This window comes from Suncus etruscus, chromosome 15 (assembly GCF_024139225.1).
Source record: "Suncus etruscus isolate mSunEtr1 chromosome 15, mSunEtr1.pri.cur, whole genome shotgun sequence".
NCBI lineage: Eukaryota > Metazoa > Chordata > Mammalia > Eulipotyphla > Soricidae > Suncus > Suncus etruscus.
The window spans coordinates 667,310-681,784 of record NC_064862.1 but is presented as its reverse complement, the minus strand read 5'-3'; the positions used below and the strand labels follow the sequence as shown (position 1 = coordinate 681,784).

The window sequence follows — 14,475 nt, the reverse complement described above, 5'->3', positions numbered from 1 at the left end:
AGACTGTGTCTTGCATAAAAATGTTAAAATAAGAAATTGACATCAAGTATGTCTAAAGGGGGAAGAGCAAATAGATAGTATAGTGGCTAGGATGTTTGTCTTGCACACAACTGAATTTGATCTTTGGTATACCAGATTATCCCCAGAACACAACTAGAATTTCTGAGCACAGAGCTAAGAGAATCAATGAGTGTAGCTGAAAAACAAAAACAAGCAATTAAAACTTAACTAAGATACATCTTAGGAAATAAAATAGTCTAAGTACTTGGGTGAAAAGTATTGAAAGAAATGACTTCATATCAAAAGCAAAAGATCAGAACAATTAATAGTATGACTTTTTCTTTGGATAAAAGATAGAAAAATCTAAGTAAAAGGACATAATAAAATATCTATTCATTAAGTAATTATAATATACCTCATTTAAACTATTGAGAACCTCTCTCTAAAAGAATTCCATAATCTTTACCCATATGCACATACCTTGATGGTAAAAATAAGCTTGAAAATATCAATTATCTGTTCAGCACTATAGCCATCAGCCACTGAATAGTGAGAGGTTAACAGTATAGAATGGCCCTCTGCCATGCCAAAGGCCTTTTTAACCAGGCCTAGGAAGGGGTGCGGGACATGGGTCACCCCAACACCCCTCTACCTCCTTCCTCTGGAACTCCAGGGCTTTCCCTGGCCCACATGCCTGGGCAAGCCAGTGAAGTGTGTCCCTTGGAGGAGCTTATTGATTTCCCTAGGCTTTCCCCATTCCCCTCCAGGCTCCAGAGTGAGTGTTGGGGTGGGGGCTTTGACCTTCCAGCCTTCCAGTTCTTGAAGGATCTCCTTCCTTCCTGGGAGCTGGGAGGTTCTGCCACCATGGGGTTTTGCAGTCCTCCGCCATGCCAAAGGCCTCTTTAATAAGGCCTAGGAAGGGGTACGGGACATGGGTCATCCCAACACCCTTCTACCTCCTTCCTCCGGAACTCCAGGGCTTCCCCTGGCCCACGTGCCTAGGCAAGCCAGCAAGGTGGGTTCCTTGGAGGAGCGTATTGGTTTCCCTAGGCTTTCCCCCATTTTCCTCCTGGCTCCAGGGGGAGGGTTGGGGTTGGGGCTTTGACCTTCTGGCCTTCCAGTTCTTGAAGGATCTTCTTCCTTCCTGGGATCTGGAAGGGCTTGCCTGGGCAAGCCAGCTAGGTGTGAATCACAGCACAATAGGTTCTGGCTTCAGGAAGTCCCAGGGAATTTTCCTTACTAAACCTGTCCATTTTTAAACATATTGACAAATATTTGGATATCATTGTGTTTAATCTGTTTTTCATAATCTGAAAGCTGCAAAGGAGCTCGTTTTAGTCCTTTTCTCCCTCACTCCCACCTCCTATTACCCCACATTTAACCATTTTTCTGTACTAATGATATTTGTCTTGGCCAAGGTGGATTATGTATCTTTCACAGTAATTTTTTGGGTGGAGTCTGAAGCTTCAGCAGGCAACACATGGACGGCATGGCTCCATGCTGTAGGTTTTTTAGCCAAGCTAAGTGTAAGATGCAGCCTTGACTGCCCCCCCAACAGCCTTCTCTTTCCTTCCTCCTGGTCCCCAGGGTTATTCCTGGACACCTGCTCAGGGTCCTAGCAAGTGAGTTCTGGCGAGGAGCAATTTAAAGGAGACCCCAGGCTCCCTAGTTCCTGCAAGGGGCTGGGAGGGCACTGGTGAACTTCTGACTTCCAGCAATTAGGAAGCATTGCCTCTTGGGGAGTCAGAAGCTTCAGCAGGCAACACAGGGAGGACATGGCTCCATGTGCTCTTCGCTTGTCCAAATCACAGACCAAAATGGTGTCTCGGAAACAACACCCTCCCTCTTGACTATTTCTAAAACATAAAAGGGACACGTGTATCTCCTTTGTATATATCAAATGTATTCCCTTAACATCTATAACTCTTTTCGAATCTCCTCATACAGTGACAATTTTGACCACTGGTTTTGTTATTTGATTGTTTGATTTTCCCCCTTTGAGATCTGTTTTATAAGCAATACTGATAGAAGAGTATCTCTGTATAGATTTCATGTTTGAACCATGCTACAGGGAATGTTGGACTTTATTTGTCAGCCCCCAGATGCACCAACAATATCTTGTGGCATTGCTTCTCTTTTGCATAGGCACATTAAAATAGAAAAATAATACATATGCAAACAAGTTCTTATCTAATAGAAATGGGAACACAAATTTGGTAATGCAATTAGGCCTTATACCCTGAACATTGGCATAATGATTTGGCTTAGGCCTCAGAAGAATGAGTATCACCTACACACACCTGAACAATGGATATCATCTACAGAAACAACCACAATGGTCTATGACATTACCAGGATCCAAGCCTCTACCAGGGAAGACCTACCACTGCTTTGGCATTGACTTACTCCAAAGAGTGCTCTCAACACCCAGACAACTCAGCAACTGCCTGCTTGCAAGGCAGATCACTCCACATTTAATGCTATGCTGAAACTAGAGGATGCTCCACATCAGCCTGATATCGATGAAAGAAATGCAAAGAATCCAGAATCTTTAAAAATAAGAACCTGATACCAACAATAGCTAAAGTGTGAACAAGTTTTACTGGGACCACAGAGAATAACTCGGGTTGGATAAACTTCTGGGGTGAGGCCTTTTTGTAATTAGGCCAAGGATTCTTTTTCGTTTTCCCCATATTTTTCTGGACCTATGCAAACAATGGCGCTTGCCACTATCACACCTTTACTATATTTTTTACTCTTATCCTTTAAGGGGAAAAATACAATTTACTGAACTTAAAAACAAAATAACTGTAGTAAAATGCCTGTCTCGAATAGAGGCAGGGGGTGGGAAGGGGGAGGGGGGAATGTTACTCTGGTGAAGGGGGTGTTCTGTTTGTGACTGTAACCCAACTACGATCATGTTACTTAAATAAAAATATATTAAAAAATCTTTCACATAGTGACATTGAATCAAGGGTATTCCCACCACAAATGCTGTCCTTTCTCTACCCCTGTTCCGAGAATGCATCCCGTATCCCCTCCTTCCCCCCACCCACCCCCCGTTTCTAGTATAAATGGTCCCCTCTGTATCTAGCTTGTTATATATTGGATATTGATTCTGTTGTTGTTGGCTTTGGATTGAGTGTTTATCTGATCATTTCTTATTTCTACTTGATTTTCACTCTACTATTTGGTCTTGGTACCCTCCCTTATTTCTCCTCCAATTTGTGAGGTAGAACAAGGTGGTTCAAGTTATGTGGTTCTGTTAGAAGAAAAGAAGAAAAAGAAGGGGGGCAAAAAATCAAACAAGAAAAAATGGGAGGAGTCCTTCTAGAGCAGGGGTCTCAAACTCAATTTACCTGGGGGCCACAGGAGGCAAAGTCAGGTGAGGCTGCATAAGGGATTTCGCTTACCGAATATTTGCAATAAAAAAATTGCATTAGTAAGAAAAAGAATCACAAAAAATTGCGTTAAACATTTGCATATCCTGAACGAAACTGCTCAGGGTATGCAAATGTTTAATGCGCTTTTTTTTCTTACTAATGCAATTTTTATTGTGATTATTCGGTAAGCAAATAATCGTGAATACTGCGATATTTGAAGGCCAGCCCGTGGGCCACAAAATGTTGTACGGAGGGCCGCAAACGGAGGGCCGTGAGTTTACCCCATTCTAGGGGCCATACATATCAATTTAAGAAAATAAAATAAAAAGAAAAACATAACAAGAATACAAAAAAAGGAAGGAAAAAAAAAAAACCAACCCATAAAGCACCATAGCAATAAGCACCACAGCAATGAAGACAACAACCAAACAATAATCATGGTCCTGAGATAAAAACAAGACAAAGCTCAAAACAAACAAACAAACAACATAAAATAAAACAAAAAAAAGCAACAGCAATAACACAATTAATTTGTGCTTTTTTTGCAGAGGCACAGTAAATATTGGGAAGATTAGAAAACAGTCAACTGTGAACCACAAAGTTATATTACATCGATCACGTTTGGGAAAAGTTACATTTCCTTTTTCTCTCTTTCTCTCTTCTCCCTACTTCTTTCCTTCTCCCCTTTCTTCTTCCTCATCAATTTAATCTTTGTCAAATAAAACCCACACTGATAGTTCTCTTTAGGAAAGGAACTTCGATACAGAAGATGCAGTATAACAATACTACATAGGGTGCCTCCCACATAGGAAGGCCTCATTAACACATTGTTTAGTACTCGAGATGCTAAACCTATGTGTATCCTAAATTGCTCAAGCCATTATCTAACCCTGAAACCTTCATTTAGCAATGCCCAACCCCATCACTGATGAAATTCCTAGAAACAGGAAAAACCTCCCAATTCCGATGCACGGACCCAATCTCTTTTATTTGATTTATTCAATTTTTTTTAATTTATGTTTACTATATTTACCTAACTTTTCTGTTCTCCTCTCTCTTATTCTCTGCTCTCCCTTTCTCTCTTTCTTAAGCTATACCTAAGATAATTATTTATCTTAATTCAACCAGTCCTTAAGAGATCAGACCCATCCAATCAGGGTCAGACCTCTAACAACATCTTAAGAATAGAACACTAATGTAAGTCTTTATGTGGGCAACTGTATATAAAGGGAGGATTCCTCTATGAGAGCCAAACCTAAATTATAAACAACCCATGCCTATAGTATATACAGCCCCTCCTATATACTATCCCTTCTCCTCCTTCAGAAGTCCTACTACCACTTCACCCCCAATCCCAACCTGATATTCTGCCTTATTAACAATCTCTACCCTTAGTTCTTAACCCATTAGGAATCAAGACTGCCCTCCTGCCCTAATAAACCATCACCCAGCTCCCAAGCACAGGGACACTCATTCAGCCCTACATCTAGTCCCCTGGCAAGAAACTACAACCAACACTCCTGATGACTCATGTTCTGTGGCCCTCCTCACCCTCCAAATGTGGACTGTTGCTTGATATCAGATTCAGCTCCAGAAAAACTCCCAGTATAAGAACTCTACCTGAGGCCTTTCTGCTGCAAATTATTGCTGAAACCCAACAAGACCAGGGTGTGTGATGAAAATGTGCCCTGGATTTCATCCTCCACAAGATTATCTCAAAGAAAATGGGGAAGCCTATATTTCCTTTATAAGTTTAAGACCTCTCTCTCTCTCTCTCTCTCTCTCTCTCTCTCTCTCATTATAGCCATTTCAGGCTTCTTTGATATTGAAAGAAGTCAGGAGATAATGATATAAAAGACATGTATTATCATGTTTACTATTATACTTTCAAAATAGAGTACCATTGAAATAGAAAAAAGTATATTTATTCTTAGAATATTCCCAAAATATTCATATATTTATGACTCAACAATTATACAATTCTTTCTTCCTTCTCTTCTTCCTTCCTTCCTTTCTTTTTCTTTCTTTCTTTCTTTCTCTCTTCCTTTCTTTCTTCCTTCCTTCCTTCCTTCCTTCTTTCCTTCCTTCCTTCCTTCCTTCCTTCCTTCCTTCCTTCCTTCCTTCCTTCCTTCCTTCCTTCCTTCCTTCCTTCCTTCCTTACTTTCTTTCTTTCTTTCTTTCTTTCTTTCTTTCTTTCTTTCTTTCTTTTTCTTTCTTTCTTTCTTCTTTCTTTCTTTCTCTCTTTCTTTCTTTCTTTCTTTCTTTCTTTCTTTCTTTCTTTCTTTCTTTCTTTCTTTCTTTCTTTCTTTCTTTCTTCTTTCTTTCTTTTGTTCTTTCGTTCTTTCTTTCTTACTTTCTTTCTGTCGTTCTTTTTCTTTCTTTCTTTATTTCTTTCTTCTTTTTCTTTCTTTCTTTCTTTCTTTCTTTCTTTCTTTCTTTCTTTCTTCTTTCTTTCTTTTGTTCTTTCGTTCTTTCTTTCTTTCTTTCTTTCTTTCTCCCTTCCTTTTTTTCTTCTATGTTTTTTTTTTTGGTTTTTGGGCCACACCTGGTGACACTCAGGGGATTTGGGGATCGAACTGTGGTCTGTCCTAGGCTAGCATGGGCAAGGCAGACACCTTACCCCTTGTGCCACTGCTTTGCCCTCTCTCTTTCTTCCTTCCTTCCTTTCTTCCTTCCTTCTTTTCTTCCTTCCTTCTTCCTTCCTTCCTTTCTCTCTTTCATTTATTTCTTTTCTCTCTTTCTTTTTAAAGTAAATAAAGTTTTATTTGGAAATTCTGAGGAAGGGAAGAGAAAAGTTGAGAAAGAGAGAGAGGGAAGAGTGAGAGAACATAATATGCTCAAGAGAAAATGCATCTTCTGCAAATGCAGAAAATATACACAACCCATGTGCATTCAGCCATTATGTGCATGGGCTGAAGGAACACATGTGCAATCAGACAAGTATTTTTTAACCATGAAAGTTTGCCAAGACCTGGAGCTGTTGCAGAGAACTGTCTCATTCTTTGTCTAAGACCTAGGGTTCAGGGTTGGAGGTCGCTGTCTAATCACATGAAGTCTGAGTTGGGACCACATGACATATGTTCAAGGTGGAAGGTGCCCTTGTATTGTAAAATGTATGAGTTCTTATCCCTAGTAGGTAAGAACTTGTTTCTATATGTAAAAATTTCTCCCTTTTTAGTGTGCCTGTGCAAAAAGAAATGGTGCTATATTGTTGGTGGATTTTTGGTGAGGGTGTCAGGCTCCATCATCTCTGTGCCCTTGAGCTTTAATCCTGGGCAGGACATTTTCTTGTAGGTTTTTGTACCAAGCAGAACAAAAACAGATGAAGTTAAGGAGGAGAAGAAAGCTAAAATAAGACTCTCTATCTATCTATCATCTATCTATCTATCTATCTATCTATCTATCTATCTATCTATCATCTATCTATCTATCATCTATCTATCTATCATCTATCTATCTATCTATCATCTATATATCTATCATCTATCTATCTATCTATCTATATCTATATCTATATCTATCTATATCTATATCTATCTATCTATCTATCTATCTATCTATCTATAGTTCTGACCTTTTGCCTTTTAGGGAAATAAGAGAGTGTCAGGTCTACATAAAAGCTGTCAACAGCTGTTCTACCTGGTTTGTTCCAGATGGGCAACTAGGATGATGGGCTTTCCTGTTCTAGAGAACACTGTGACTGCAGATCAGCTCTGAGGGGGAACAGTCAGGGTCGCTCTTGCTATCAAACTCCTTTGGAACTTCACTCTGCTCCCCTTTATCTCTGGAGCATTTCTCAGGCCCTAGATCCCAATGGTAATAAACGAGTACCTTATGAGCTTTATTAGTTACCAGCTTTGCATCCTTGATCTAATCCTTTGAAAGCTTGGGTTTTGTTATCAGTAAGAATTAAAACAATAGTTTTACCTTATGAAATTATTATTTATTTAGAAAAGTTTTAAGAGAATGACAAATTGTATTTTCAGTTGATATTGCTAATAAATATAAAAAGTAAAACTCCATGAATATGAGTACATACTTGGAAATAAATTGTATAAACACTGGGCCCTTTTTATGATGCTTTTTTTGTTTTGTTTTGGGGCCACACCTGGTGGTACTCAAGGCTTACTCCTGGCTATGTGCTTAGAATTCACCCCTGCTGAGCTCAGGGACCATCTGTGATGCCAGGGATCATACCTGGGTTGGCTGTGTGCAAGGCAAATACCCTTCTGGCTGTGCTATGGCTTCAACCCATAATGATATATTTTTAATGTCTATGGTATTCACCAACTAGCAATTTTTTGAGTACAAATAATTAAGTACTAAAAATAAATAATTTTTTGTTATATCGCATAACAAAAAGTCAAAAGTATATAGTATCATTGCAGCTTAATTAGGCAACCAAAATGATAATAGTACTAGGAAAATTTTATTACCATAATATCCACAAGCAAGAATAAAAAATAATTTCATGCTCGCTTTGGCAGCACATATACTAAAACTGGAACAAAAAGAGAAGATTAGCGTTGCCCCTGCACAAGGATGACATTCCAAATTTTTCTTTTTCAATTCAACCTATGTTACTAGTATATCATCATGTCCACCCTGTCAGTTTCCTTTCAGGAAGAGCCTTGATGCACAAGACATGGTGAATTGATACTACATAGGGTAGACTCCTCTTATAGCATTCACTATCATATTGTTTAGTACTCTAGATTTAAAAATTAGGTTTGTCCTAAAATGCTTCATGAACAATCTAACCCTGAAAGCTTTATTTAGCAAAGTTCAACCCTGCCATTGATAAAGTGCCTAGAAATTGTTAAACCCTCGTTCTCCAAAGTGCTGGCCCAATATTTTCTAATTCTTAATGAATCAATTGAGTGATTTTTAAAATTAAGTTTTTGAGCACTGTGACCCACCCCATAAGGATCAGGCCTCCAACGACACCTATGAATAGATTTCAAGTGTCGGTCTATAAGTGGGCGTGAGTGTGCATGCAGTGGACTCCTCTATGTTTGCCTAATCTGAATTGTAAACAGTCCATGCCTATATTGTATATAGCCCCTGTTATATATTATCCCTTCTCCACTCCGTTCAAAACTCCTTCTATCCTCTCACCTTCTCTTTCCTGACCTGTTATCAGTCATAATTGTAGTTTGGTATCAGTCACATAAAGAACACCCTCACAGCCCCACATCACTGACCCCAGCAAGAAGCTGCACCACCACTCCTGATAATTCATTCTATGTGGTCTTTATTCTCCCACCTCCCCGTAACATGGACTGTTGCTTGCTACCAGACTGTCAGATGGACCCCCAGCTTGAGGACACTACCTGAACCCTAACTACTGCAAACCATTTCACAGACTCAATAAGACCACAGTGTGGGATGAAAATTTGCCCTGAGTCTTATCCCTTCCAAGGCTATCGCTATAACTTATGGAGATATTTATATCAATTTCTTATATCTATTATCAATTTAGTATCAATAAATTATATCAATTATTTATATCAATGATTTGTATTTATTTTCTTTGTATGTTTATTTCCTTAAAAGTTATAACTCTTAGTGTGTTTATTTTCAAATATAGAGGTTGCCTACTTTATCACTTTTTTGGTTCTGCTTAGTAAGAAATTCTAGTAGAAAAAGTCTTGCTTGGGATAAAATCTCAGGTCAAAACCAGGACACACAGATTGTATAGCTTGTCATTTTTGCTCCCAAATGTACCAATAATATATTATGCCATCGTTCCTTTTTGCATAAGCACACTAAAATGGGTAAATCTTATGTATAGATACAAGTTCTTATCTAATAAATATAAGAACGCGTAAAAATTATAATACACGGGTGCCTGAACATTTGTCATGGGGACTTGACTTAGACCTCATATGATCGGACTTCGACCATCCAACCCCAAACCCTGGATCCCAACCTTAGAACTGCCACAGTTCCCAGCAGCAGCACCAGGAATCAAACTCCCCCGGGGGAGTCCCTAATACCTCTCTGCCACCACCTTGTGCCAGGGTAGTTTCATATAACACCCTGACAATGAGGAAGCTACTTGATCTAAGGGTACATTGCCCTACCTAATCACTTAATGGTGAAATGAAATCAGAAAACACCCCATCCTAGGATCTGTGCAAAAACCAAGATCATTAATTACAGAAGACAAAATACAACAATCACCACTGAGCAGAACTTTTCCTGGGTCCATAACGAAAGAATCTATCTTAGACTTCATCCTAGAATCTGTGCAAAAATCAAGATCTCTAATTACAGAGGACTGACTGTGACAACCAAGACTGAGCAGAATATTTAGACCTTGGGATTTGACAATGAACATGCCTGGAGCCTGTAGTTGGTCTCGTGACGATATGCTTTAAGTGTGGAGACATCCTCTCTCTCTTAGGCCAAGGGAATTTCCTTTCTAATTTCCCCCAATACTTACTATGCCAATGAAAAAACAAACAAACAAAAACTTGCCACATAAGCCCCCTTTCTTTTTCTTTTCTTTCTGTTTTTTTCTTCTTGTAAATTTATATTTATAGTTTATAGACAGAGGCTCCTGCCTGCTTTCTTCTTTTTTTTTTTTTTAACAGAACTATAGAACATGAATCATCTTATTCAGCCCATATTCTATGTCTTCCTAAAAATTGAGGAAAAGAGTGGATGGTACCAGTGGCAAAATGGTCTCATGAGCATTGAGTGAAAATAAAAAAAAAAAAATCAGACTAAATACCCAAAGACAATGACCCAAACTACAATAAGCTATACACAAAAGGAACCTGTTACACTAGCACTCCAAAGGGGTTAAGAGTGAAGGTATGAGATGCACGCTGGGGACAGTGGTGGAGGGTGGAGGGTGGAGGTGAATTGTCCTAATTCACTGTCATTAAGTACTTTAAATATAACTGTGAAAGACTTGTAATTCAGTTAGTCTCAATAAAAATTATTAAAAAAAAATTTTTCTTGTACAATTTTATTGCTGTCAAATAGGAAGAATTTTACAGAAATTATGTGACAAATTTACATTATTTCATTAGCCAGAAATGGATTACATTTTATCCATAAGCATTTACTAATAAGGGAGAATTACTTGCAGAGATTGATTCCAAATAGTCATAATTTATTCTTTAGATTTGTACAAGTGGGGCAACTTTCCTGTGCACATTACGAAATATCCGAGAGAAAAATTCTGTGTCATGTTGATTATCAAAAAAATGTCATTGAATTAGCAATGTGGCATACTATCTATGGAAAAATAGTCATGCAAATGAAAGCAAATTATACACTGATCATAAATATCAGACATTACAATAAGTGACTGAAAGTTTTTATAATTGCTATCACTAGTTCTGCAGCAAATTTTATCAACATATTCCACACTAACATTGTTATATTAGAGTTTATGCTACCAGCATCTTTGAGAAAAATAATTTTTTTCAGTAAATAAAATATTTACTATTTTTAAGGGAGCTTCTTTAAAAAATGGTTTAGAGTTGTGTTAACTAAAATAAATTTAGGTAAATGTTCTCTCCTTAAATGCTAGAGAAGCAAATAGAATAATCTAATGTTCTTGTGAAGTTTTTGGATAAACATAGTTTTATATGAATAAGGAACCAGGCAACCCTTTGTAAAACATGCCCTAGGTCCCCAGCTGATAGTATTTTGTGAGCTTGTATTCAAGCCAAATTTTTCAGAAAGCCCATAGGGATTTACAGTACCTATGTTTCAGTTAATTTGACATCATTTAAATGGGGCCATGGTATATATCTCAAGGGCTGGATTTCTACATTTCCAATTATTTAATGGATTTATTCATAAAGTGTTTTTAAAACCTTGTGATTTTTTTCATTTGCATATTGAAAATACACATTACTGTTTTGAATTAAATTCACCTCAAGTCAAATATTTACTGGGTTCTTACCATTTGTAGGTCTAGTGTTAAGTGATCTGGAATACCTATACAGTTTAAAACATACCCTTCTAAGTCTAGGATTTCAAGAACCTTACAATTGAGTTATGAGTTTTTTAAACAATCGTCCAGTATTTGAAAATTCTTTGCAGACAATATGCCTCAGGGTGAAAGTAAAATAAAATAGATAATGGCACAAAGGATGAAAGAGGAGTATTTCAGGAAAAATGTCACTGTGTTTCTATATATCTCTATCACTCAAAGACTTTAACAAAAAGCATGTGTTTTATTTTAATAAGACAATGAACATATTTTCATTTTTTGCTTATCTGGGGGCCACACCTGGCCATGAGCAGGGTTTATTTCTGACTCTATGTTCTATCATGTTCAGGAGTGTTATGCCAGTGGGAGACTAACCTCAAAACACGCAGGACAAGAAACTTGTGATACTAATGATAGTGGATGTGCATTTAGTGATGTCCTAGAAGATAGAATAATTATGTGTTGGCATGGTTCTTAACTTTTTATCATGCACTCCATGTATTTCCTGCCAGTTTTTACCTAACAATAACAATTATGTTATTTCTGAAACTAGATTTTTTTCTTTCTCTCTCTAGTTCTCTCTCTCTCTCACTTGCTCACTCTTCCAGTGTTCTTTTCCTCTCTCTCTCTCCCCCCAACCTTCCCACTACTTCACTCCTTTCTTTGAAAGCAAACAGTTGCCATACATCAAGGACACTGAAGAAGTGAAACTGATAGCTATTCCAGAGCTACTGAGTCAGAGCAGAGATCCTTCAGTCCTTTTGCCCTAGCTGAGCACACAAATAATGAGCTAGTCAGCACCTTGAATGCAATAAGTGAGCCATCAGCAAAGTTCTAGATTTTTAGAAACTTTGAGAGATAATAAATGTTCTTTTAAGCCATTTATTGGTGCTGTGTTAGGTAATTACAGTTAAACAATACAATATGCAATGTTATCTTCTGCTTAATAACCTCTAACAAGGCCAACTTCAGTTATTGGAGAGCTTAGTTAGCAAAAGATTATTGAAAACTTACTCTTTCCTAGTTCAGTTTTCTCAGATCATCTATCTTCAAATTTTGTTCTACCAAGATCATTTTTTCTGAAAACATTCACTAAGACATTTAGAAAGTTTTATTAGCTCAATCCTTAACCAGAGCTAAAATATATCAGAAACAATTATTGTATGCATGTAATTCGTAATTTGCTATCTTTCAGGTCACTTTCTGTGACTGTTATACAGATGTGAGATATTTATTTTAACATCTCTTTATTTTATAATTATATCTGATCTACTAAACTCAAAATTTGAGTTTGGGACATCACCAATGTCCCAAGTCTCCCTCCTCCCCACCCAACCCCCGCCTGTACTTTAGACAGGCTTTCCATTTACCTCATACATTCTCATTATTAGGACAGTACAAAATGTAGTTATTTCTCTAACTAAACTCATCACTCTTTGTGGTGAGCTTCCTGAGGTGAGCTGGAACTTCCAGCTCTTTTCTCTTTTGTGTCTGAAAATTATTATTGCAAGAATGTCTTTCGTTTTTCTTAAAACCCATAGATGAGTGAGACCATTCTGCGTTTTTCTCTCTCTCTCTCTGACTTATTTCACTCAGCATAATAGATTCCGTGTACATCCATGTATAGGAAAATTTCATGACTTCATCTCTCCTGACAGCTGCACAATGTTCCATTGTGTATATGTACCACAATTTCTTTAGCCATTCGTCTGTTGAGGGGCATCTTGGTTCTTTCCAGAGTCTTGCTATGGTAAATAGTACTGCAATGAATATAGGTGTAAGGAAGGGGTTTTTGTATTGTATTTTTGTGTTCCTAGTATATACTCCTAGGAGTGGTATAGCTGGATCATATGGGAGCTGGATTTCCAGTTTTTGGAGGAATCACCATATCGCTTTCCATAAAGGTTGAACTAGAAGGCATTCCCACCAGCAGTGGATAAGAGTTCCTTTCTCTCCACATCCCCACCAACACTGTTTATTCTCGTTATTTGTGATGTGTGCCATTCTCTGGGGTGTGAGGTAGTACCTCATAGTTGTTTTGATTTGCATCTCCCTGATGATTAGTGATGTGGAACATTTTTTCATGTGTCTTTTAGCCATTTGTATTTCTACTTTGTCAAAGTGTCTGTCCATTTCTTCATCACATATCTTGATGGGATTAGATGGTTTTTTTTTTCTTGTAAACTTCTGTCAGTGCCTTGTATATTTAGGAGATTAGCCCCTTATTTGATGGGTATTCTGTAAATAGTTTCTCCCACTCAGTGGGTGTCTTTTGTATCCTGGGCGCTATTTCTTTGAGGTGCAGAAGCTTCTCAGCTTAATATATTCTCATCTATTAATCTCTGCTTTCACTTGCTTGGACAGTGCAGTTTCCTCCTTGAAGATGCCTTTACTCTTAATGTCCTGGAGTGTTTTGTCTATGTGTTGTTCTACATATCTTATGGTTTCGGGTCTAATATCGAGGTCTTTAATCCATTTGGATTTAACCTTCGTACATGATGTTAGCTGGGGTCTAAGTTTAATTTTTTGCAAGTGGCTAGCCAGTTGTGCCAACACCACATGTTGAAGAGGCTTTCCCTGCTCCATTGAGGATTTCCTGCTCCTTTCTCAAAAATTAGGTGATTGTATGTCTGGGGAACATTTTCTGAATATTCAAGCCTATTCCACTGATCTGAGGGCCTGTCCTTATTCCAATACCATGCTGTTTTGATAACTATTGCTTTGTAGTAAAGTTTAAAGTTGGGGAAAGTAATTCCTCCCATATTCTTTTTCCCAATGATTACTTTAGCTATTCTAGGGTGTTTATTGTTCCAAACGAATTTCAAAAGTGCCTGATCTACTTATTTGAGGAATGTCATGGGTATCTTTAGAGGGATCACAGTAAATCTGTATAATGCCTTGGAGAGTATTGCCATTTTGATGACGTTAATCCTGCCAATCCATGAGCAGGGTATCTGTTTCCATTTCCATGTGTCATCTCTTATTTCTTGGAGCAGAGTTTTATAGTTTTCTTTGTATAGGTCCTTCACATTTTTAGTCAAGTTGATTCCAAGATATTTGAGTTTGTGTGGCACTATTGTGAATGGGGTTGTTTTCTTAATGCCCATTTCTTTCCTATTATTATTGGTGTATAGA

The 14,475-nt window shown here is 37.8% G+C and overlaps 1 pseudogene; it reads left to right on the top strand.

Moving 5' to 3' along the window:
- The first annotated feature begins 7,854 nt into the window (after positions 1-7,854).
- Positions 7,855-7,949, top strand: LOC126031834 (uncharacterized; annotated as a pseudogene).
- Positions 7,950-14,475: the final 6,526 nt, after the last annotated feature.